This window comes from Aquarana catesbeiana, linkage group LG06 (genome assembly GCF_042186555.1).
Source record: "Aquarana catesbeiana isolate 2022-GZ linkage group LG06, ASM4218655v1, whole genome shotgun sequence".
In the NCBI taxonomy this organism is placed as follows: Eukaryota; Metazoa; Chordata; class Amphibia; order Anura; family Ranidae; genus Aquarana; species Aquarana catesbeiana.
In genome coordinates this window covers 297,962,159-297,988,970 of record NC_133329.1, presented here as the reverse complement: position 1 = coordinate 297,988,970, position 26,812 = coordinate 297,962,159, and the positions used below count along the sequence as shown (strand labels likewise).

The 26,812-nt window shown below is 43.4% G+C and overlaps 1 protein-coding gene across 1 annotated transcript in view; it reads left to right on the top strand.

Moving 5' to 3' along the window:
• Positions 1 to 26,812, top strand: part of KANSL1L (KAT8 regulatory NSL complex subunit 1 like) — a 206,986-nt gene that overhangs the window by 173,043 nt on the left and 7,131 nt on the right. The window lies entirely within an intron of this gene.

The window sequence follows — 26,812 nt, the reverse complement described above, 5'->3', positions numbered from 1 at the left end:
AGCCATCAGCAATTTCTCAGTCCTTGCCCTGATTACAGAGTCAATCGGTGAGTAGAGGGCAGACCACCAGGTGCTACCTCATTTACACCACTGGTTTTACTACAGGAAGGATTTAATGATGAGATACTGGGCTCTGACAACACTCACTGGGTGGAATGTCTAGTGCGCATTCTGCGCTTTTTTTCCTGCCATTCAGCATTGCACCATTGCTGCCCCTGGTTTGCACATGTGAATCTCAGGCATGTTCCTACTGCCTTTCTACAGTGATCTTGCTTACCCCTGGCCTGGGCTTGTGAGTACCTGAGGCTTTACAATGTACCCTGAGTTTAACTGCATCACCACAACAAGTCTGTAGCTAGATAAAGAGGGGCAGTCCTACAGCAACCAGCAACCTCAGTTCAAATGCCCCTAATGATTCCAGAGACCTCTACTCTGTGCCTGATGTCTGTTATTCAGCTATGTAATGGTTATAGGTTCTAGCTCATTAGAGTCCCCCTTAGCTCCCTCAGGATGGCCAAATTCCCTGCTTTTTTGTCAGTGGCCTTTACTGCAGTCACACAAGACTTTAAGGCCAAATTCACCCAAATACTTGTGGGTGCTCATCACAGAGGGTCAAAGCACAATCCCACGTCTTCCCCAGTAGAGTCAGTTTCTTATCTTTGTGCAGCCTTAGAAGAGACCAGGTCACAATGACCATCCCAGACTCCCCACAGTCTCTCTCTAATAGGAGAGGATGCAGTGTCTCTTGCCACAACCTCAGATGTACAAGAGCCCATCCCAGATCTTGTTGATGCAGTATGTACTTCTCTGCATTCAGAGGAATAGCCTGCTATCTCTGGCCTTATGTCCCTCAGAGCCCTTGAAATTACAAAGCCCAGTGCATCTGGAAAAAAAACCCACTGAAAGGAGCCTGGGCCCCACCTAAGGGGGTTGAAATTGTACTGTTCCCCTTTGGGAATTAATTGGTTAGATGGTGGTCTATACCCACGGTGATCCACCTTTAACAGGGAAATCACCATGTCAGTAAGGGGCATGCCAGAAGTTGGAATCCCTCATCCAGTTTTTCTTGGCAAGCCCTTCGCCCCATTCTTTCTGTGACAATCTGTGGCAGAATGGATTAAATGCAGACCCCTTCCTGTCAGAGGGTGTGGAACAGATGCCTGGAACCGTGGCTCCTCTGTCTGTCCTCCTCCATTGTGGGACACTTCGATGTCCTCCTGTCAAGGTACAGTCATCTCCTCAAGGGGAAAAACACCTGCAAGATCCAGCTGGAGACGATTTCAGCCAGCATGTTTGACCTCAGTCCCCTCACCATCCGGCAGAGTGTTACCCATTTCTCATATTTTGCATAAGCGTTAGGTGTTGAGGGACCTTTCTCCCAGAGGCACCTCCCCTTCTCTTTTCATTTTACTAACTCCTTACCCCACTGCTGGTCTAGTTCTAGTTCCGTTAACACCTGCCGTTCGTCTAAGACTCTACAATGCCCATGAAGGACACCTGAGGAGGTCCCAGTGTCTCCTTGGCCTGTCTGCAGGCAAAAACAAAAAATAGTCTTCTGCTGCAGGTATCCTCTGCCAGGAACAAGGAATACCTTGGAGACTTCAGGAGACCCATCCACTTGGGGTTAGGTCCCTTTTCCTTGACAGTTTCAGACTCATGCAGATTGCCCATCTTTCCTTTATTGATAAGTCTCCTGTCTTTTGTTCCATGGATGTTGCAGCTTCGATGGCCCTGGGAAGTCAGAAACCCTTTGCTTCTTGGAAGTTAGGACAGGATGCCTGTTAGGGGGCTTGTGCAAGGAAGTGCTTTTAGTGCACTGGTGAGTGTACCCTAGCTTCATCAATAGCTCTTTCAGGGTTGAAATCCATCTTAAAAGGTTATGGTAAGGTTCTTGCTTCCATCTCCTCCTGCTTACACTTGTTGGGTTTTTCACCATGCATCTCACCCCTTCAGTCATGCTGATTTTGTGGGATTGAATCCTGGGTTTGCTGGTGGCACTTTCACATCCTTCAGAGGTAGTTTCTGGTCAAACGCAAGGTTTCTCCCTTGAACATATTGCTTGGTGAGATTGTGATCTGTTCCATAAATCTCTCGACATTTTGTTTCTCATTCTGTGACCCTTAGACCCCTTTCACACTGAGGCGTTTTTTCAGATGCTTTGGGGCTAAAAATAGCGCCTGAAAAACGGCTCCCCTGCAGTCTCAGTGTGAAAGCCGGAGTACTTTAAAAACTGAGGCGATATGCGCGGGCAGGATGTTAAAAAAACTCCTGCAAGTAGCATCTTTTCATTGAAATGAATGGGCAGCACCGGCAAAGCGCCGCTGCCCCAGTGTAAAAGCAGCTTTATAAAGTCAGGCGAGTAGAGGCTTAGGGTGTTCCTACTTAGACCGGCGGGTCTTCTTTTCATAAGGACTCTTCTCCTATGTTCCTTGTTTATATCAAGTGTTGAGTTTTCTGTTCCCTAAACAGAATTTGTTGTTTGTCCCAACTGTTTTGGTAAGTTCCAAACTCAAATGGTTCTTGGTTTGGTGCTCCTTTCCCTTTGATAAAATGCTTTCCGATTGGTACACCTTTTTTTCTTGGCGTTTGGGCATCAGGATAACTGAGCATCAGATTATCCTCCCTCTGGTCATGCTGACAGTTTGCCCTATCAGACAGTGTTTTGCCTCCTTAATTGCCAGGTTAGGACATTGGTCTTTTTGGCTGCAGGGAGTCTCAATTTCTGTTTTTTGTTGAGCCTGGTAGCAGTTGTTGCGGTTTAGCCACTGCTTAGGTGTACTGGCCTTGGACATCCCAACAGTATATGACTGTGTCTCACTGGACAGGAAAGAATTACTGTAGGATTTTTGTACTCTCTGTAAAATCCTTTTCTCTGAGCGCATTGATGTACACAGGTCCCTACCCCTCAGGAGTGATTATAATCATAATGTTGGTACTGCTTACTAGGGCCGGGAGATTTTCTGAAAAAAAAACTTGATTCACAATTCAAATCGAGTTTTTTTTTCACCGCGCCGGTCCTGAGGAGCTGCGGGCAGGAGTTTTTAGGCAAGGCCGCGGCTTTGGCCTAGTCCGCGGTGTCTGGCCTTGTGGACTAGGCTGAAGCCGCAGCCTCACCTAAAAACTCCTGCCCGCAGCTCCTCAGGACCGGCGCGGTGGCAGCGGCGGTCCTGGGGAGTTGCAGGCAGGAGTTTTTAGGCGAGGCCGCGGCTTCGGCCTAGTCCGCGTGTCTGGCTTCGCGGACTAGACTGAAGCCTCGCCTAAAAACTCCTGCCCGCAGCTCCTCAGGACCGGCGCGGTGAAAAAAAAAATCGATTTGCTTAAATTTTTAATCAGTTTGACCTCTCAACTCGATTCAAGATTTACATCGATTTTTCCCCAGCCCTACTGCTTACTACAAATTGAGGCATGCCAGTTGAGGAGGCTTTATCCTAGGCTGGCCTACAGATGATTCTGGGTTGCTGGTCTAACCATACAGTATATGAGTGCCTATGTCCCTCAAAAGACTCCAAGAAAAGGATTTAAGGTGAGTGAAAAAATTCTGTTTTATCTCTTAGGCCAGAACTGCACTGGCAATTTTTACTAGCACAAAAGCATTAAGATAGCCACAAATAATTACTGACAATATTGATTATTTGCTAAACAGGTGCAGTAGATCACTGCTTTTGATGTAAGCTTCACAAGTAGCATGTAGTAGTGGTCAACTACCCATAGCTGGAACGTGTATTCATACGAAATAAGCACTAGTGTATGCTACTTATGTAGCTTACATCATGAAAGTCATTTGCTCCAGATGTTTAGGGTTTGAGCACTACTCATAATTACTGGCTATCCTAGCATGACTAAGTTACTCTAAATCTCCCATGTAACTTTGGGCATTGTCAGTGACAATTTGTAAACCTAGGATCCCACCTGCAGTTAAGCGGTTCAGTTTTTATTTTTTCCTTACATGGCAAAGAATGCTGTGGACTTGGGGGCATAGCCTGCAGCTATTGGCCCAAGCATCATTCATAACTAAAATATTTTTAGGTGGATGTAACCTTTAAATAGTAATATATAACGTCCAAAATAAATCTAGCTCTAGCTGAAAATCGAACTTGAAAAGTTTATACCACAAATACATGCACAAGCTCTGACAGTCACGGTGTGTTATTTTGCAGCATTTTATTGGAGATAAAATACTGCAAACATTTTGGGTTTAAAATTAGTTTCTATTTTAATTGAGAAAATAAAAAACCTCCCCCCTGCTGTTAATGAAGCTACCAGGAAGAGTTAAATTGTAGAAACAAACTAAAATATAGACCTTGAAAGATAGCAGACAGTAAGGTTCATTAAATATCACAAACTAGAAGGCTCCAGCTTGCAAATAATACAATTCTGTAATGACTAACCATGGAATTGTAGCTTCTCATTTCAATGCACAACTCCCTTGAGGAGAAAATTGTTTTTAATAGAAAATAAATAAATCAAATAAGCTTTAACTAGCAGAACCTCATTGCTCATTTTTTGACACCAAAGTTTACACTAAATGTGCTTTCGCAAGGCCTCCCAGGAGTATACTACTTACATTCACACCAAACTAAGCCCTGGGCATGGTGACATGCTTATGAAAATATTCCAAACAGCATTGTCTACTGTGATCTACACAGAGCCATCTTTAAAACAGTGTAACACACTAGATAAACATCTTAATAATGCAAAGGACTCAGGGAATTTTAGTGGTAGGTCAAAGTTAGAATATATGTACACCCAAAAACTAAAATCGCATGTAAGCTTTAACATGTTAATAATGTTATTTCTAAAGTAATTTTCAGTATTTAAAATATGCAGCTTTCTCCAAAATACCTGGTGATCCTGTCATGAAGGACCTTGTTCAGGCACTACCATTACAGCATGACTACATTTGGTTCCTCTTTCCCAATTGAGCTAATGCTTTGTTATGCTACAACATGTGCTTCTAACAGAAACCACAAGGCAACGTATGACCTTCAGGAATCTCTAGCTCATAAATGGAAATTTACAGAAATCACTGAAGTACAGGTAGGGAAGTGGGTGCAGGAGATCAGCAGCACCGAGATGCAACAAATTATGAAACACAAGTATTTTATTTAAATAAAAAGACACTGGGGGTGATTTACTAAAACTGGAGAGTGCAAAACCTGGTGCAGCTGTGCATAGTAGCCAATCAGATTCTAACTTTAGCTCGTTCAATTAAGCTTTGACAATAAAACCTGGAAGCCGATTGGTTTCTATGCAGAGCTGCAGCTGATTTGGCACTCCCCAGTTTTAGTAAATCTCCCCCACTGCGCTTTAGCTAAACTAAATATTCCGTTTGGGTTTTCAACTACTTTAACATGAACATTACCAAAAAACTGATTTTAATGTTTTAAATATTGTATAGTCCCATATGTGGTGTAATAATGGTTTCAAGAACAACTTTTTTGCATTAGGATACTTACAGACATCAGAATGTTTGCCTCTACCTGAGCCTTCTGGGGGAGGTGTTAATTTGTCTTGATATCATTTTCTTGGACAGGCTCTATTAGTTTTCCCAGGAAAAGACCAAGGGTCTAACAAGCAAGCATATGAATGTGTATGTGTTGAAAGGTCTTTCATTACAAATGTAGTTTTGTTGAAGATCATGCATTCATGTCTGGCCAACTTTAAAATGAGGAGTAGGGCCAGAAGAGCTTAGTCCTGCAGTCTTGTGACCCGTATTCAGCCATCAGCAGGCTAATGTCCGCTGTCTGACATAATTCGTCCAGTCCAGGGTCTGAACGGATCACAACTTTAATGCTGGAATCTACGCACATGCCTGACCAGCAGCTGGCTCAGCCTCTCAGGGTGCTGCGGAGAGCCTGAGCCAGCCACTCCCACTCCTTCTACACTACAGCCTGGCGCTCCAGCCAGCACTGGAGGAGCAGAACAGAGAGCTAGTGACTGTCACCGCTCACGAAAGACCCAGATCCCATACTTATCTTTTAAATGTTTCCAGATAAGATCATGCAAGAGCAGTTGAAATAGAAATCACAACATGGCAATTGCTAGCTGTGTTGTGGTGTCTGTGTGAAAGTCAATGCAAAATGCATAGAGCCATGAGGTCACTGCCAGAGCATTCTGGTTCTGTCTTAAAGCGCAGGTAAACCCTTTATATTACTGTAATGCAGTCAGGCTGCATATACAGTTTTAAAAAGGTTGCTTGTTTAGATGTTAGTTTTTCTACTGGAGATTAAAATGCTTGGTCCCTGAGCCACACTGTTTATTAGAGCAATGTGCATGGGAAGGAGGGGTATGTCCGATTGCTGGAGTCCCAGGCTACTGCTTGTGTGATAAGAGCCATGGTCTGACTTTAAAAAAGGTGCTGCCAGCACCCAAAAGAAAATATATCACAGATTACCAATCCTCAAATGGGGTTACTGCATTTAATTTTCTTTTTCCCCTTTATTTTCACCTGGTGATCTGGCCAGCAGGACACTTCCTGTCTTAGGAAGGCTTCACCCTGTGGAGGAGCAACAGAGCCAGCCTTGGACAGCAACATTTTCAATCTGTGGAGAGGATAGTGTTAGGAAAATTCAAGTTGGACTTACCTGTAACTTGTTTTCCAGGAGTCTTTCAGGACAGTAGATCAGTGGCTCCTCCCACTTGTCGACAGGAAACACACCTCCACCAAACTTTAAAAGGAGGCTCCTTCCCACATGTTGCCAGTAGTAGTAGAGAATCTCCGGCCCAAGCTGGAACACATAATCAGAATATGGTTAGTCACAGCATAAAATCAAACAATAAGGGCGGGTTGTTGCTGTCCTGAAAGACTCCTGGAAAACAAGTTACCAGTAAGTCAAACTTGAATTTTCCCTAAACGTCTTTCAGGACAGCACCTGAGAGGATAAACGAGTCTTACCAACTAGGGAGGGACCACAGCCTGCAGGACCTTTCTGCCAAAAGCCTGATCATTTGCTGACAGAAGATTCAGTCTTTAATGATGGACAAACGTTAAATAACTTGATCACGTAGCCGCTTTACAATGTTTATCTGGGATGGCACCAGCTTTTTCTGCCCATGTAGTGGCCTGAGCTCTGCTAGAATGTGCTTGAATTCCCAAGGGGGGGTGAGATAGCCCCGACAGAGTAGGCTGCCAGAATAGCGGATTTAAGCCATCTAGCAGTTGACCCCTTTGATGCTTGGTGGCCCTTCTTTTTGCCTGAAAAAAGTACAAAGAGTCCGAAGACCTAAAATCCTTTGTTACTTCAAGGTAATGTAATAAGAGTTCTTCTTGCATCCAAATTGTGAAATTGGCTTGCTTTCTCCCCCCCCCCCCAAGGGTTTGAGCAAAAGGTTGGTAGGATGATCTCCTGCGACCTGTTGTGAACTGACGCTACTTTTGGTAAAAACCCCGCATCTGTTTTAAGTACAATCCTATCTGGGTAGATGTATAAGAAAGGTTCTTTAACTGAAAGGGTGTGCAGTTCACTAATTATCCTTGCCGATGTGATTGCAACTAGAAATAAAGTCTTAAAGGTTAGATTTCTTAGAGACATTGCGTATAACGAAGGTTCCTTTGTGAGGGCTTGTAGGACCACTGATAGATCCCATTTGGGAAAATGCTTAGTTGGAGCTGGTCTAGATCTAGTAAGTGCCTTAACCTCCCTGACGGTATTCCCGAGTGTGGCTCGGGGTTAAATTTCAGCACCATTAGCGGTAACCACACTCGGGATTGCATTGCAGGATCCTGGTGTGGTATACTTACCTTGTCCCCAGGATCCTGCAATGTCCCCCCGCGCTGTCTGTGGGCTCTGTCCTCCTCTGAAGCCTCTCTGTGCCAGGCTCCGTACCCTGCAAGCGTATCGACGCACAGGGCGGAGCCTGGCGGCAAATTCAAAAAATGTAAAAATCATAACGCATACAGTACTGTAATCTTACAGATTACAGTACTGTATGAAATTATTTCACATCCCTTTTGTCCAATGCCCTGCATGCAGTTTTATATTATATATACTGTTCTTTCTGCCTGGAAACTTGAGATTGTCCATAGCAACCAAAAAGTGTCCCTTTACGTCAAAAGTGGCTTTAGACCAGCTAGAAAACTGCGATAGTAAATTAGAACACTTGCAGAATTGAGCGATAGTGAATCGTGGGGAAATGTATTTTATTATTATTATATTATTATTTTTTTAAATTATTTATATTTATTTATTATATTATAATTTATGATTTTGTGTTTCAAACCTCCTCATACCTGTGATATCGACTAGACTCTTGGTGGACAGATTTAAGTGTGTTATTGTTAAGAATTACAGACCTACAATATAAAACGCCAAATTTCCATGCAAAATAATTGTACCGCTTTCCGCACCTAAAATCCGAAATAATCATACCGCCAGGGAGGTTAAAAAATCTTGTGACCAAAGGCTCAGAAGAGACTGGTCTCTCCAGAACAACTCCTAATGCGGCCACTTGCACCTTAAGCGTGCTGACTGCAAGGCCCTTGTCAGCGCCATTTTGTAGGAATTCCAATACTGACACCAAATTTTCTACAGTTCTATTTCTCGAACGACACCAGGAGTTGTAAACCTTCAAATATTTAGCATAAATGCTTCTAGTTACTGTCTTTCTACTGGAAAGTAAAGTGGTTACTAAGGGTTCTGACAGACTTCTGTCCCTTAACAACTGCTCCTCAGATACCAGGCGGTGAGGCTTAGTCTGGCCACATCCGGGTGATATATCGGACCCTGCAGAAGTAAATCTTGTCGGAGAGGTAGCTGCCAAAATGGTTTGACTGCCATCAGCAGAACAGTGGTAAACCAAGCTCTTTTTGTGCCATAATCGAGTAATCAGGATTACGGACACCTTTTCCTTTTGTATTTTCCTCAATACTAACGGAATTAGCTGGAACGGGGGAAAGGCGTAACCCAGATGAAAGTTCCAAGGATGTGCCAAGGCATCTATCCCCTGAGAACTAGGCAGAGAGGTGCAAGGGCTTCTGCCATCACCTTTGTAAATATTTGTGGGGCAGAAGAAAGGTGGAAGGGCCTTGAATTGCAGATGTAGCACCTCGTTACCCATTTTTATTACCATCCTTAGGAATCTTTGAGACTGAGCTATAGGGATGTGCAGATAGGCGTCCATACAAAACCTCTTGTATAGGACTGATCTGTTTAGTGGTTTTAAGTTGAGGATTAATCGAAAACTTCTGGATGTTTTTTTTTATCAAAAATATATGGGAATAGAATCCCTAATAATGTTCCCCCAGTGGTAACTGAGTCACAACCCCTTGTTGCCTCAGATCCTTTAACAGGTTCTTCATAGCTAGGGCCTTTGTTGCATCTCTTGGTAGGCTTGTTACAAAGTACCTTTCTGGGGGGGTGATCCGAAAATTCTGTTTTGTAACCTTGGGACAGCATGCTCAGAATATACTGGTTTTCCGTCATGCTTGCCCAATAGGGGAAAAAATTTTGAAGCCTTCCTCCCACTTGTAACAGGCTGTCATTGCGTTTTGCTGGTTGACGCAGGAGGATGGAAAAGGACATTTCTTTTGCCTTTTTTCCCTCTGCCCTGACTAATTTTTCTTTTTCTCTTGAGGTTTGTTGGTTTGTTCCTGAGCCCTTTGAGGACGAAAAAAACGTTTGACTGGCTGTTTCTTCTTCTTGACAGGAAAGGACTTCCTTCTATCTGCAGTTCTGTCAAGAACTGAATCCAAATCAGGGCCGAACAATAAGTCCCCTAAGAATGGGACCCCACATAGCTTGTTTTTGGATGCCGCATCTCCCGGCCAGGTTTTTAACCACAGCGCCCTTTTGACTGAGTTAGTTAGGGCTGCGGCTTTTGCTGTCATCCTAATAGATTCTGCTGATGCGTCTGAAACATAAGCTACAGCTGCTGACAAAGTCATAAAGGAATTGAGAATTTCTTGCTTGGGAGAATCGGCTATTATATGAGCTTTAAGCTGATTGACCCAATATTCCATATTCCTAGAGACACAAGTAGTCGCCATTCCTGGTTTGAGGTTGCCCATGATGGATTGCCAAGCCCTCTTGAGCTGTTGATCCATCCTTTTATCCATGGAGTCCTTTAAAATCCCTATGTCCTCAAATGCCAGATCAGTTGATCTTGAAACCTGAGAAAAGGCCTGCATCGAGTTTTGGAACTTTGTTCCAAAGTGCCGATGGGTCTTCATCGAATGGGAACCTCCTTTTTTGGGCCCTTAGGAAGAAAGGCTTTCTTTCTGGTTCAGCCCATTCTTTCTTAATTATCTCGGTGATTACTGCACGGACTGGAAAGGTACAATTTTTGGGCTCACTGAATACTGCATACATCCTGTCATGCAAAGACAATTCTTTTTGCTCTTCCTCCAAGCCCAAGGTAGCATACATTGCCCTTTAGTAGGCTGTCTACTTGCTCCAAAGACAATTTATATTTTAGAAGGTGCATTTTCCACCTCGTCCTTCTCATCCGACTCTTCCTTAGAAGGTGAGGGGGAATGTCCTTCCCGGTTATGAGGACCTACTTCAGCCTCCACTGTCGGGACTAACAGTGAGCTCAGAGGATTGTGAGGTGGACAGCTGACTTAAGGATGGATTTGCGAGCGAAGATCGAAAGGATTGAATGGTAGCATCCAGTTCCTTTTTGACTGATGCAATCAAATCACTGCACTGCAAAGAGTCAATGCATGCTTGACAGTGTCTTTTTCCAGCCTTCAGGTAATTTTTCTTTGCATGAAGGGCATTTTCTTTTAACCCCCGGGTCAGAGCTCTTGGCCTGCCGTGACGAGGGAAAAAGAACAATAAAACAAAACCATCCAATGAGTCAGCCTGTACTCTTCAAATATGCTCACCCCAGGTACACAGAAAATGAAAAGCCTCCTGTGCCCAGACAAGCCCTGCCACCGGGGGGAACCAAACTCAAATCCCACTGAAGAGATAGAGAAAGGGAGAGAGAGAGACCTCAAAGTAACAGAGCAGAACACCCATCTGCCCCTTACCTGGGTCTTGCTGGTGCCTGTGCCTGTCCCACTTGCTGCGGCTCCCGAATCCATCCTGGTACTGCAGCACAATGTATGTGGCTAAACGCCGGTTCCGGACTCCATTAGTGCCTCTGCTCCGGACCGGAAATATAGACACCAGACCTGTTCCTCCCTCCTCCCCCTTCACTTTCTGGCGAAAATGATGCCATGTGCCCACTCCTAGGATGCCGCCCTACTTCCGGCGGATGCAGTCCTCTGACTGCCCATCCGAAGATGGCAGTGGCGTTCAGAGAAGCGGCCAGACCTGAAACAAAAAAAATGATGTCCGCCGTCACTCGCAGCCGCCTGGAAGTGGCAACACTTAGAGCAGTCCCAGCTCTCCCCGAGCACTGACGAGGGAGAAGGAGCCCATCCAACAGCTTCTGCATCACCCTGTGGAAATGGGAGGAACTGGCTCTCTGAGGTAGGGAAAGAAAAAAATGGTGGAGCAGGGATCCTCTTAGAACAGCACCTTGAGAGCTCCTGACCCCCCACTAAGTGTTCCCTGCCGGAGGAAACACAAAAACTGGTAACGTGGGATGGAGCCTCCTTTTAAAGTTTGGTGGAGGTGTGTTTCCTGTTAAGTGGGAGGAGCCACTTTCTCAGGTGCTGTCCTGAAAGACGTTTAGGGAAATTTAGATGAACTTCTAACAAAATAAAGCAGAACTCCAGACACATCTTTACAGCAAGTGTTTTTCTCCTTTTAGGATAAGGGTTTTACATAAATGAATAAAAGGCAATTGTAAGCACCCCTGCCAATGGCTAATCTTAACCCTCTAGGTGCCACTTTTGATGGACAGCTGGGTCTTAACGCGGAACTAAACCCATCAATTTTAACTGTTTACCAAAACAGTTACAGCCAAAGTATGCCAAGAATTGACCGTGGCATTATGCTCTCAACTTAACGGTCAAGCCATCAAATGGCTGGTGCCATAACTGATCATTTGTGCAGCACCATTGCAACTGCTGATCAAGCAGAGGTTAAAATAGTTTAATTGGCTGTAAAGAATAGGAGGGTGTAGTTCTGCTTTGAAATAGGTTGAGAAAGAAACAAGTCAATGGCCTGATCACCAGGTGAAAATAAAAGGGGGAAAAAAATGCACCCACCACACCACATAAGCAAGAGGCACCACTAACCAAACACTGCCATGAAGACCAAGGAACTCTCCAAATAAGTAAGGGACGATATTGTTGAGAAGTACAAGTCAGGGTTAGGTTATAAAAAAAATATCCAAATCTTTGGTGATCCCTAGGAGCACTTTCAAATCTATCATAACCAAATGGAAAGAACATGGCACAACAGCAAACCTGCCAAGAGACGGCCGCACACCAAAACTCATGGACCGGGCAAGGAGGGCATTAATCAGAGAGGCAGCACAGAGACCTAAGATAACCCTGGAGGAGCTGCAGAGTTCCACAGCAGAGACTTAAGTATCTGTTCATAGGACGAAAATAAGCCATACGCTCCACAGAGTTGGGCTTTATGGCAGAGTGGCAAAGAGAAAGCCATTACTTTCAGCAAAAAACAAAATAGCATGTTTTGAGTTTGAAAAGACATGTGGGAGACTCCCAAAATGTATGGAGGAAGCTACTCTAGTCTGATGAGACTAAAATTTTACTTTTTGGCCATCAAAGAAAATGCTATGTCTGGCATAAACCCAACACATCACCCAAAGAACACCATCCCCACAGTGAAACGTGGTGGTGGCAGCATCATGCTGTGGGGATGTTTTTTCAGCAGTCAGGACTGGGAAACTGGTCAGAGTTGAGGGAAAGATGGATGGTGCTAAATACAGGGATATTCTTGAGCAAAACCTGTACCACTCTATGGTGTGGGATTTGAGGCTAGGACAGAGGTTCACCTTCCAGCAGGACAATGACCCCAAACACACTGCTAGAAAATCTGTGGTCAGACTTAAAGATTGCTGTTCACAAGGGCAAACCATCCATCTTGAAGGAGCTGGAGCAGTTTTGCAAGGAGGAATGGGCAAAAAATCCCAGTGGTAAGATGGGGCAAGCTCAGAGACTTATCCAAAGCGAATTGGAGCTGTGATAGCCAAAAAATGTGGCTCTACAAAGTATTGATTTTAGTGGGGTGAATAGTTATGCACATTGACTTTTTCAGTTATTTTGTCATATTTGTTGTTTGCTTTACAATAAAAAAAAAAACAAAACAAAAAAAAAAACACATCTTCAAAGTTGTGGGCATGTTCTGTAAATTAAATGATGCGTATCCTCAAACAATCCATGTTAATTCCAGGTTGTGAGGCAACAAAACATGAAAAATGCCAAGTGGGGGGGGGGTTGAATACTTTTGCAAGGCACTGTAGATACTCTTTGAGAGCTATATAAAAAAAAAAAATCTAAAATGTGTATTACTGTATATGCAGCTTGATTGTCTTACAGTAAAATACAGAGTTTAATTGAACTAAATTGGCCAAAAAGCATTATCGGACTTGTGTTATGGCACACAGCAGCTATTGGTCATAAATCTGTGTTCCAGCACTTAAACAGTGAAACAGATGTTGAGGGGACTGTTGTAACTTACCCCGATCATGAGCTTTTTCATTGGTTCTCTTCTGCATTGAAGTTCCTTTTGTAGTTTAGAGCGTGGGCTGAACTCATTACAGCACACTTCCAATTTTTGAGCGAGAGTTATCTTGAGTTCACAATCCATTTCTGGTGATGTTATCACAAAATACACAAACCCACACCATCACTGTCTTCCTTTCCCACAAGAACTTCATTTGAATTCTTGTACAGTGTACATGGTATAAATATTACAGCTCCATAAAGGTAGATTGCAATGCGAACGTGATTTACCGACAATAATAACCCTTGAGTCTCTTAAAATAACTGTCTAATTTCTGCTGCAGATGGGACAAAGTTACATCGTGCTAAATTCCTCAAAACTGGCACCCCTTCCAGGACTTCAAGAGTTAGAAAGTGGTTGCCTCCAGCCCTGGATGGGAGCCTTTCCAGTAACAGAAAGATGCCACTCCTGGAAGACTTGTTCACTGCTGCCATTTTAATGAAGGGCATATGTGCCTCATTAAACCCAAGCTTCACAGGAAGATTTAATCTGGCCATAGATGGATCAAAATTCAGCCGTTTCAGCAGGGACTGGAAGAATTTTGATCCATCTATGGCCAGTCCTGTTTGATCTACTGGATTGCCTGCTCACAAACTAGTGTGCTGGAAAACTTTAGTTTAACCACTTCAATACAGTCGCACTTTGACAATTGTGTGGCCATACAACACTGTTCCCACAAACAGAGCTTTCTTTTGGTGGTATTAGATCACCTCTGGGATTTTTATTTTCTGCTAAACAAATAAAAAAGTTTCTGTTACAAAACTTTGTAAGTTTTCTCCTTCACTGATGGGCACTGATAAGGCGGCACTGATATGAGGCACTGATGGGTACACATAGGTGGCACTGAAAGGTGGCATGGATGGGCACTGTTACTTTTACATTTTATACTCATTATTTATGAACTTTTTTCATTTATATAATATTTCTTTGGAAAGAGTGTGCACTTTTCAGCTTAAGTTTGCACTTGGATGTCAGCATCATATATGCACGCTGCACTTTATTAATCAGTTTTTCATCACAGATTGTTATTTATGAATTATTATTTAAGATATATTGGCGCAACGCATTTATTTACATATCTCGCTATCTTATTTCTTGAGACCCTAACATGTCAGGAAAGTACAAATACCCCCCAAACGACCCCTTTTTGGAAAGTAGACATTCCAAGGTATTTAGTAAGAGGCATCATGAGTTTTTTGAAGTTGTAATTTTTCCCACAATCCTTTGCAAAATCAAGTTTTTTTTTCCCACAAAATTGTCGTATTAGCAGGTTATTTCTCACACACAGCATATAAATACCACAAATTACACCCCAAAATACATTCTGCTATTACTCCCGAGTATGGCGATACCACATGTGTGAGACTTTTACACAGTGTGGCCACATAGAGGCCCAACATGCAGGGAGCACCTTCAGGCGTTCTGGAGCATAAATTACACATCCAATTTCCTGACTACCTATTACACTTTTGAAGGCCCTGGAGCACCAGGACACTGTAAACGCTGCAAAAATGACCAAATTTTGGAAAGAAAACAATCTGTGGGGCATAATGAGTCTTTTGAACATGCCATTTTTTTTCTAAAAGTTTTTGGAAAATGTGGAAAGAAAATGAAAATGCATTTTTTTTTTTTTTTTACACAAAGTTGTCCATTCATACAATATTTCTAGCACATAGCATGTACATAGCAAAAATGACACCCCAAAATAGATTTGCCTACTTCTCCTGAGTATAGTGATACCACATGTGGGAGACTTCCACAGCCTGGTCACATACTGAGGCTGGGTACTGCCAAGTATGGCTGGGTATCACTGAGTATGGCTGGGGGTGGATGGGATGGATGGATGGTGGAGGGATGGATGGTGGAGGGATGGCAGAGTATGGTGGAGGGATGGCATATAGTGGAGGTATGGCAGAGGCTGCAGTTGTCAGTGTCACTGAGCAGCGCTGTGGGCACTACACATCCAGCCCACAGCGCTGCTGCATTCAATCTCTCCCCTCTCCGCTCACACTGGACGTAGAGGGGAGAGAGGAACCGGATATCACGCCGGTTTGTTTAAATGTGATCGCTCCGTCATTTGACGGAGCGATAACGTGGTAAACAGCCGCTGTCAACGCCCATTTACCGTGATTCGCCACGGATGCTCCCGTGTACGCGCCCCAGGGGGCGCGATTCTGGGAGAACGTCAATGTACGCCCTCCCAGAGTTCTCAAACCGCCCTGTAGCCATCATTCGGCTATGGGCCAGTTGTTAAGTGGGTAATCAGCACTGATCAGTATATTCTGAAAGCAGGAGTTCAGCAGATTTCTCCTTTGTCAGAATACAATGACACAGCCAAAACCACATTGAATATGTGGATGGGTTAAATTTTTTTTTTTTTTTTGTTCAGCCCACTGGCTGAACAAAAAAAAAAACCCAGTCATTTATAGCCAGCTTTAGTCACACTGTAGTGCAATCAAAATTCATGAACAGTTATTGTGTGTCTAAAAACTATTATAACCTTGGGAACATATACAGCGGGGGAAAAAAAAAAAGTATTGAACACGTCACCGTTTTTCTAGGTAAATATATTTCTAAAGGTGCTATTGACATGAAATTTTCACCACGTCGGTAGCAATCCATACATACAAGGAAACCAAACAAACAAATAAACTCAGAAATAAGGTTATGTGTAATAAAATGGAATGACACAGGGAAAAAGTATGGCACACGCTAACTGAAAATTTAATAATTCATACAAAATCGTTCGTTGTTAGTAATGACAGCTTCAAGACACCTGTATGGAGAAACTAGTCGCATGCATTGCTCAGGTGTGATTTTGGCCCATTGTTCCACCCAGTCTTCAAATCTTGAAGGCCTCTCCTATGAACTCTGATCTTTAGTTCTTTCCATAGATTTTCTATTGGATTCAAGTCAGGTGATTGGCTGGGCCATTCTAGCAGCTTTATTTTCTCTCTTTAAAACCAACTGAGACTTTCCTTGGCTTTGTGTTTGGGATCATTGTCTTGCTGAAATGTCCATCCTCATTTCATCTTCATCATCCTGGTAGATGGCAAAATATTTTTATCAAGAATGTCTTGGTACATTTTTCCATTCATCCTTCCTTCAATTATATGAAGTTTGCCAGTACCATATGCTGAAAAACAACCCCACACCATGATGTTCCCACCTCCAAACTTCTCTGTTGGTATGGGGGTGTTTTGGGGTGATGCGCAGTGCAATATGACCTCCAAACATGGTGTGTATTATGGCATCCAAAGACTTAAATTTTGGTCTCATCTGACGAGACTATATTCTCCCAGTATTTCACAGGCTTGTCTAAATGTTGTGCAGTAAACTTTAAACAAGCTTCAACATGTTTTTTCTTCAGCAATGGAGTCTTGTGCTGTGAGCGTGCATACAGGCCATGGCGGTTGAGTACATAATTTTGTTTGAAACAATTGTATCTGCTAATTCCAGGTATTTCTGAAGCTCTCCACAAGTGGTCCTTGGCTCTTGACAACTCTTCTGATAATTCTTTTCACGCAGTCAGGAATCTCACGAGGAGCACCTGGTCATGGCCGGTTTATGGTGAAATGTTGTTTCCACTTCCGGATTATGGTCCCAACAGTGCTCACTGGAACATTCAGAAGTTTAGAAATCCTTCTATTACCAATGCCATCTGTATGTTTTTCAACAATAAGGTTGTGAAGATCTTGAGAGCACTCTTTGCTTTTATCCATCATGAGATGTTGCTTGCATGACACCTTTTTATAGGCCAGTTGAGACTGAACCAGCCGATATTAATTTGCACTCACAAGGGGCAGAATTGCTTTCTAGTTATTATTATACAGGATTTATATAGCGCCGTCAGTTTACGCAGCGCTTTACAACATTAGGGCAGACAGTACAAGTACAATACAATTCAATACAATACAGGAGGAATCAGAGAGCCCTGCTTATTAGAGCTTACGATTTTTAGCTGGTGTCATGGCTTTCCGTGCCTTTTTGCACCTCCTTTTCTTCATTCGTCCAATACTTTTTCCTTGTGTCATTCCATTTTATTACACATAACAATTTCTGAACTTATTTGTTGTGGTTTCTTTGTATGTATGGACTGCATGAGTGGTTACCGACGTGTGGTTAAAATTTCATGCTAATAGCACCTTTAGAAATATATTTACCTAGAAAAAGTGTGACGCGTTCAATACTTATTTTACCCGCTGTATATTTATAACTCGCATTAAAACCCTTGCAAAGCAACCTGCCCAAAATGGAAATCTGCAATAGAAGCTTCCTTTCTACAACAAGCTGCACAGTCTTATCTGAGACAAGTCTAATCTGCTTCAGTGCAAGTGATGCCATTTTTCTGGTAGAAATGGAACCTGCTAGGCTGAGTCTCCAGTTGGACTCATTTTTCTTGGGCACATCTGCCACGAAATCTCACTTTTATAGAGCCTAGCTCTGCTCTTGCCCACTTTAGAGTTTGGTGGGTTCCAATTACAAGACAAGTGCTCAAAATGGATAGCGTTGTTCCAATGTCCTACTAGCTGCTATTATAGAATAAAATAAAACAATACAACAAAATGTATATTTCCTTAGGAGAAGAAAATATTAACAGCGCTTAATGTGATAAGTACTTATACGGCTGACCGTTAAAAGTCAATGATATTGTTCAGTTAAAACAAAATATCAGAGGTAATAAAGAGCTCTGATCCCAGTGCTCAAAATGAATAAAAGCTAATAGTGTGTGCACTTCAAGCTACTATCATAAAATAAATTATCACAGTTAGATGAAAAAGTATACCCCCTTAGAAGAGGAAAATAGTGACAATGCTAAATATGGGTAAAAGATTCAACAGTAATGCTCCAAACGTTTCCACTCACTATTCAACTATTCCTATTCCTAGCAAGAGATCATTTGTTGATAAAAAAATAAATAAATAAAAAATGTATATATAAAAAAAATTATAAATAAGAACACACAGTCCATAAGATTGCATAGAGCATAACTATAGTAATGTATCAAGTCTTTCAATTGGTAGTTGCATGGATGTAGCTGCCAGCAATGTAAAGGTGGGCTTCTAATCCAACCAAGTGCACTAGCCAGGGGCCATTACACCTTCCTCGAATCACAGCGTGAGAACCCCCATTGTAAATGTGCTTACCAGAGGCAAGTATCAGTAAAGCCTGTGACAACTCTCCCAGCGTTAACCTGCTCCTCAGCCGCTGGGTGGATCCGCTCTCCATAGCCAGAAGGTTACAAAGCCGTGGACATGTCATGCAAAGATACAAGGGGAGGCTTCCATAGTGTTAAACTCTTTATTGTTATAAAAAAAAAAGCCCCCCCTAGTAAAAGTTGTGCTTACAATAATGATGAGTCCCGGGATGACGTTGTCTGTGTACAGCTGATGGGTCGCGTGGTCCATTGATCTGCGGTGAGCTGACACTGGCACTGTGAATGGCTGCATTTTAAAAGTTTATTTATTGTAAGCACAACTTTTACTGGGGGGGGGGGGGGGGGGGATTTGATAACAATAAAGAGTTTAACACTATGGAAGCCTCCCCTTGTATCTTTGCATGACATGTCCACGGCTTTGTAACCTTCTGGCTATGGAGAGCGGATCCACCCAGCGGCTGAGGAGCAGGTTAACGCTGGGAAAGTTGTCACAGGCTTTACTGATACTTGCCTCTGGTAAGCACATTTACAAAGGGGGTTCTCACGCGGTGATTCGAGGAAGGTGTAATGGCCCCCGGCTAGTGCACTTGGTTGGATTAGAAGCCCACCTTTACATCGCTGCCAGCTACATGCATGCAACTACCAACTGAAGGACTTGATACATTACTTCAGTTATGCTCTATGCAATCTTATGGACTGTGTGTTCTTATTTATTATTTTTTTTATATATAAATTTTTTTTTTTTAAATCAACAAACGTTCTCTTGCTAGGAATAGTTTGAGTGGAAACGTTTGATTGGAGCAATACTGTTGAATCTTTTACCCATATTTAGCATTGTCACTATTTTCCTCTTCTAAGGGGGTATACTTTTTCATCTAACTGTGATAATTTATTTTATGATAGTAGCTTGAAGTGCATACACTATTAGCTTTTATTCATTTTGAGCGCTGGGATCAGAGCTCTTTATTACCTGATATTTTGTTTTAACTTAACAATATCATTGACTTTTAATGGTCAGCCATATAATTACTTATCACATTAAGCGCCGTTAATATTTTCTTCTCCTAAGGAAATATACTTATTGTTAATCTGGGATTTTTATTGTGACTGAGACATTATGGCGGACAGATCGGACACTTTTGGCGCTATTTTGGGACCATTCATATTTTTACAGCGATCAGTGCATTTAAAAATACACTTATTACTGTGTAAATGTGACTGGCAGTGAAGGGGTTAACCAGTAGGGGGCACTGCAGGGGTTAGGTGTGTCCTAGGGATGTGTTCTAACTGTAGGGGGGGAGGGGCTATGTGTGACACGACACTGATCACCGCTCCTGATCACAGGGAGCTGTGATCATTGTTCTGTCACTAGGAAGAATGGGGAAATGCTTGTTTACATCAGCATTTCCCCGTTCTTTCTCACCATGAGATGATCGCGGGTATTCCCGTGGACATTGAGTCAGCGGGACCCGCAATCACACTCACGGCAACTTGCAGGTATGTTAATATACCTGTACGTGCCCTTCTGCCAACGTACATCGGTGTGAGCCAGTCGGCAAAGGGGTTAACGCTACTCAAAGATTACTGAAGCCTGCTAGCAGCCTGTTTAAAAATGACAATTAGCACTTCCATTAAAGCATACCTTTACCCATAACAACTTGATAAAAAAATAATGTTCTTTAGCAAGGAACATATATTCCACATTATTAATTATGCTACCAACATTAGAGTGTGCTGTAAATTTCATCCAGCATTGTTCCTGCATCTTCTTTCTGGAGGCCACCATTTTGCTGAAGACCAAGCCCCCTGAGCAGCAGTAAATCTTTAGGCTGTCAGCAGAACAGCATCTACCTTTTTGTCACAATGTCAAAAAATGGAGAACTCCTTAGCATGTGCAGAGCAGGGTGAGACAGTGTATTACTGGGTTTTAAACAGTATTGGCCCCTCTTTTTTATGGTTTTACATATCTAATCCTGCAAAAGGGGCCAGCCTGAAGCAATCTATCGGGACGTAATTTTTCTGACTAAAGTTCCACTTTAAAGCGGTGTTAAACCACAGTTGATGGGAGGAAAAAAAACCCTGCAAGGCAATGTCATAATGTGCTAGTATGCATCACATACTAGCACATTACGAGACTTACCTTAGCATGAAGCCCTCCAATGCCACGCTGACATCTTCCCCCCGGTCTTTCTTCCAGGTTCACGTCCTCCAGCTACACGAGTGGCCGGGGGCACAATGATGTCACTCCCGCACAGGAGCTGCCATTTACGACGCAGGCTCTGAAGGTCTGGCACTGTATGCCAGACCTTCAGAGTACATGCACCAGTAATGTCACTGGCTGCATGCACTCTGAATATCTCCTATTCCCAGTACCTACAGGTAAGTATTACTAGGCTTGCCTGTAGGTACAAGTGGTAGAACATTAAGATCTGTGTTTTACATTCTCACACTTTAACACACCTAAATTGTATCTTAAAAGCTTCAACAAAGTTTAGCAGAAGTTCTGCAAATCCTTTGTACAAGCTTGCTGTACACAATGTTCTTACACAAGCTGAAGCCCATGGGCCAAAATTCCAGATAGGCAAAACTGTATATTCTGTTTGCCTGACGTTCAAAGAGCAGTAATCTAAATTAGTGAACTGATAATGCAATTAGAAAACATTACAACTGTGTTTAATTAAGTTCACTTACAGTTGATTGCTTCTAGATTTAGAATGCTTCCCAAGGCTTTTAGGGGGGCTGCACCCTGCATTCACTTGATTTTGTGCCATGTTGCTCACTATTTAGGCATGCCTGTTCTGAATTTTTGCAAGCTTAGATTCTGAGCCATTCAAAAATGGGGATCTTCCTACTGCATAATTTATTTAGCCCTACCGGATATACTGTATGTATTTATTGTGCACACATTTGTCCTTAGCTTAGGCCCCTTTCACACGGACGGATAGAATGGTGCTTTTAGCTGCGGATTTTCTACCGCAGCTAAAAGCACACAATGCTTTCCTATGGCCCCATTCACACACTGCATTTAGCTGCAAATTAGATACATGCGGTTCTGTGCGGATAGAAAAAATAGAATTGACTGCGTCCAGGAGTGATTTAGAGCAGCTATCTGCACATAACCGCAGGTAATCGCAGTGCACTGTGTCAGCTGCAGATAACAGCGCCGAGCTGCTCATCAAGAAAGGAAAAAAGATTTTTCCTTTCCCAATGAGCGACAAGCACGGGGATCCGACTCGTATCACTGCCAATGCCCGGCACTGTTTGGTATGAATCTTGAGGAGGAACTCCATGCCAAATTTTGAATAAAAAAAAAAAAAAAAAAAAAGACAGGGGCATACCAGGCCCTTCGGTCTGGTATGGATTTTGAGAGGAACCCCTACGCCGAAAAAACGGCGTGGGGTCCCCCCTAAAATCCATACCAGACCGTTATCCGAGCACGCAGCCCAGTCGGTCAAGAAAGGGGGTGGGGACGGGCGAGCGCCCCCCTCCTGAGCCATACCAGGCCGCATGCCCTCAACATGGGGGGTGGGTGCTTTGGGGGAGGGGGCGCCCTGCGGGCCCCCCACCCCAAAGCACCTTGTCCCCATGTTGATAAAGACAAGAGCCTCTTCCCGACAACCCTGGCCGTTGGTTGTCGGGGTCTGCAGGCGGAGGGCTTATCAGAATCCGGGAGCCCCCTTTAATAAGGGGGCCCCTAGATCCCGGCCCCCCACCCTATGTGAATGAGTATGGGGTACATGGTACCCCTCAATAAGCAACTGTAATATCATAAAAAATACTGCGCTATCCCATAAGTGGAAATGATCCCCACATGTGTGTGATGAAAAGACAAGTATCTCAACCCAAAAATTGAAATATAAAATGCTGCTGCAACCTTAGATGTGAAACAACCTCCACCTTACTAGCTATACAATTTAAAGGCTGCGCTGCTAGTGCAAATACATGATCATATTAACTGAAAATACCATCGCCAACAACGTGGCCATGGGGGCAAAATATGCCCCCAGTTTGGCCAACCTATTTATGGCCAAGTGGGAGGAGGACGTCATCTATAAAGACCGAAATCCCCATCTTAAGTTTTGGGCTAGGTATATAGATGATGTCCTCCTCCTATGGGATGGGTCCACCTCTCAGCTTGAGGACTTCTTTTCCGCAATTAATAACAATAGGGGGATAAGGTTTGTCCATGAGAGCAGCTACGAGAGGATTAATTTCCTCGATCTCACCATCTCTAAGGAGGGCGATATGTTTACAACCATTTCCTTTTTTAAGAAAAACGGATCGGAACTCCTTTATCCCCATTGGGAGCTGCCATCATGATCCGTGGCTTAAATCCATTCCGAAGAGCCAATTTACCAGAATGAGGCGTAATTGCACTGACATTAAAGACTACAGGGTACAGGCTGATATCATATCCAAAAGATTAGAAGAAAAAGGATATGATAAAGAACTTCTAGTTAGAACTAAGCAACAAGTTGAAGCCCTTGACAGAGCCTCATTATTGAATGAGGCCCCCAAGGCTAATTTGGGGGGACCGTCATTACCGTTTATTACGGGCTTTTCCACTCAACATTATCAGATCACGAGGATCTTGCGAAAACACTGGCACCTTCTAGAAAATGACAGGATCATTAAAACAATCTTGCCCCATAAACCACAGATTGTATTTAGGGGGGTCCCTTCGTTGCGGGACAGAATTGCCCCTAATGTTGTGGACCCACCCACTCAAAAGGTATCCTTCTTCCAGAATTTATCCGGTTACCACCAATGTCGAAGGTGTCAGATATGCTCACTCAACAGAAGCAAACAGAGAAAAACAGAATCCTTTGTATCCTCCAGTACCTCTAGGGTCCATAAGATCGAACCTTTTGTCACTTGTAGCACTAAAGGGGTGATGTATTTATTGCAATGCCCTTGTGGGCTGCAATATATAGGCCGTACCAAACGCCCCATGCAGGTCCGCTTAGGAGAACACATTACTAATATCAAGATCGGATATCAATACCATTCGGTATCAAAACACTATGCTTTACATCACAATAGGAACCCTGCTAACACTCTATTTTTGGGGATAGATAGGTACAGTGCACACTGGAGGGGTGGATCCTTAGTCAGAGAATTATCTAGATTGGAAATGACTTGGATCCATCGTGTCCGGTGTTACACCCCTTATGGTTTGAATATAGACACTGATGTGAACGCCTTCATAGATAATGGTTGATTGTTCACGTGTGTAACCTTCATCTGAGATCATGGTGTCCGGAGGTGGGCTAATGAGGTATGGGAAAAGAAAAACTCCCCATAGCACATTCTTTCTTTTTTCTGTTTATTTATTTTTATTAATGAAATTTGGGACATGGAGGGCTGTGTTTTTTATAGAGCATCATTCTCTATGTCCATTTTACATTTGGACTTTCACAGGGCATTCTACAATCAAACTTCTCTTTGGATTCTATGCTCCATTGTTGTAGAGATGGACCAATATGTATAGGTACACACTGACGGTGTGATCGTTTTTAAGTTTTATCATTATTATTCATTTAATTTTTTATTAGAACACAAAGGGTTACTCGATACTAGAAAACCTTGGAACCTAAGGGTTAAATTTTCCTTGACTTGATGTTGCATTAGTGTCATTAGCTCACTAGTGTCCCCAGTGGCGAATCTACCTAGTTTCAGTCCCAATTAATGGTAATATCAGGCCACCTGGGCATTTTTACATAGATTTTTTTATTTTAATAGATGTTATTTATTTAACAGATAGTTTGTATTTTTGTTTTCTTTTTTTGATTATGCATTTAATATCAGATGCGGTATTTTCCGATCTGAATTTCTGCATCCCTTTGACATCTTTTTTTTTTGTGGTCTATACGCTATTGGCAACAATGGAGCGTATAATCCTATTCGCCCTGTTATAACCCTTTTTGCCCAGGTTGTGACGGTATACATGGTAGTGAATCAACAACATACAGTTTCCGCTTGCCCTATACAAAGATGGCGGCAGCGGCCTCGGACGCCCTGATCACAGAAAGGGGCGTTCCTCTGCTTTGAGTTCCCATATAGGTGGTGGGTCAGCATGCCGCCCGTACCCCAGGAAGACGACAGATTTGTCGAAACGGCGTAGGGAGGAGCGGCGTGCTGACGTCACCACCATACCACGCTGAACCCGGAAGAAACGGGCAGCAGCTGAAGCCGGCCGGCGCTACATGTTTTTATAAGCGATCTTTACTGCACAAATTGTAAGTGCTTTTCTTTTATTAATTAAAGTGGATTTTAACTGTATTACGCTATGGAGTATTTCTTTCCTATTTATCCATGGTCTGTGAGCGGATAAATCACGTTTGGATTGATTTCCTGGAGAGGTGGCTTCCGATCTGCGCACTGACAGAGACCCAGTGGCTGGGGGACACAGCCACATGTGTGCATGATCTCTGTGACAGGAGATCTTTGGATCTGGTAAGGGGCTTACCTTACTTGAGGTGGAGGATCTTCTCTCTATTTTAACATCACGCTCCTTACGGAGATAATTTTTATATCACTTGAAGGAAGGGTGTCTTTCTCCCTCTATCCAACTATTTTCTACACCCACAAGACCTACAGTTCATTTCAATCTATAACTAAATGGACTCAATTTAATCGTTTTTGTTTACTGAATGTTTCACTAAAAAAAAAAAAAAAAATTTTTTGCATGCGATTTTTTTTTTGCATGCGATTTATGTGCATATTTTTGGTTATGAAACAATTTACTTGTGTTTATTCATAATTATGGTATTTTCAGTTAATATGATCATGTATTTGCACTAGCAGCGCAGCCTTTAAATTGTATATACATGGTACCCCTACCCATTCACCTAGTGAAAAAGTGTCCAAAAAAAAAAAAACAAACACAACACACTACACAGGTCTTTAAAGTATTTAAAAAAAGTAGCTCCGGGGGGTCTCCTCCACTATCTTCTGCTCTTTTGCTAGCGGAGGAGCCCGGTCTGCTGCCTTCTTCCTCTTCTCTGCTTCCGATGTTGACACGACGCTCTCTCCTGAATGGAATGCACTCTGGGCGCTCCGCTCTGACTTATATGTGTGGTGACCCCGCCCCTTATGCCATCACAGTCCCTGGGCATGCTACTGGGTGATGTTGACCACACCCCCTACAATGTCACAGTCCCAGCATTGCCCAGGGACTGATGGCATAAGGGGCGGGGTCACTGCCTATATAAGTCAGAGCGGAGCCCCCAGAGTGCATTTCAGCCGGAGAGAGCATCGTGTCAACATCGGAAGAAGAGAAGAGGGAAGAAGGCAGAAGGCAGCAGACCAGGCTCCCCTGCTAGCAAAAGAGCAGAAGATAGTGGAGGAGCCCAGCAGAAGACCCGGAGAGACCCCTGGAGCTGTCTAATAAAATACTTTAAAAACCTGTGTAGTGTTTTTTTTTTTTATTGACACTTTTTCACTAGGTGAATGGGTAGGGGTACCATGTACCCCATACTCATTCACATAGGGTGGGGGGCCGGGATCTGGGGGCCCCCTTATTAAAGGGGGCTCCCGGATTCCGGTAAGCCCTCCGCCCGCAGACCCCGACAACCAACGGCCAGGGTTGTCAGGAAGAGGCCCTTGTCCTCATCAACATGTGGGGGGCCTGCAGGGCGCCCCCTCCCCCAAAGCACCCACCCCCCATGTTGACGGCATGCGGCCTGGTATGGCTCGGGGAGGGGCTCGCCCGTTCCCACCCTTCTTCCTGACCGACCGGGCTGCGTGCTCGGATAAGGGTCTGGTATGGATTTTAGGGGGGACCCCACGCCGTTAAAATCCATACCAGACCGAAGGGCCTGTTATACCCCTGCGGGGGAACCCACGCCATTTTTTTTTTATTCAAAATTTGGCGTGGAGTTCCCCCTCAAGATATATACCAAACAGTGTGAGTCAGTACCCTGTCGGGTTGCCATGGAAATGGCTAATCGCACTGTGCAAATGATCGCAGTGCCTGGAGTCTTGAATTTCACAGGAAAAAAAATATGCTTTTAACTGCGGCAGAATAGCCGTCCCTGTGAAAGGCGCCTAAAGCTACATAATATGC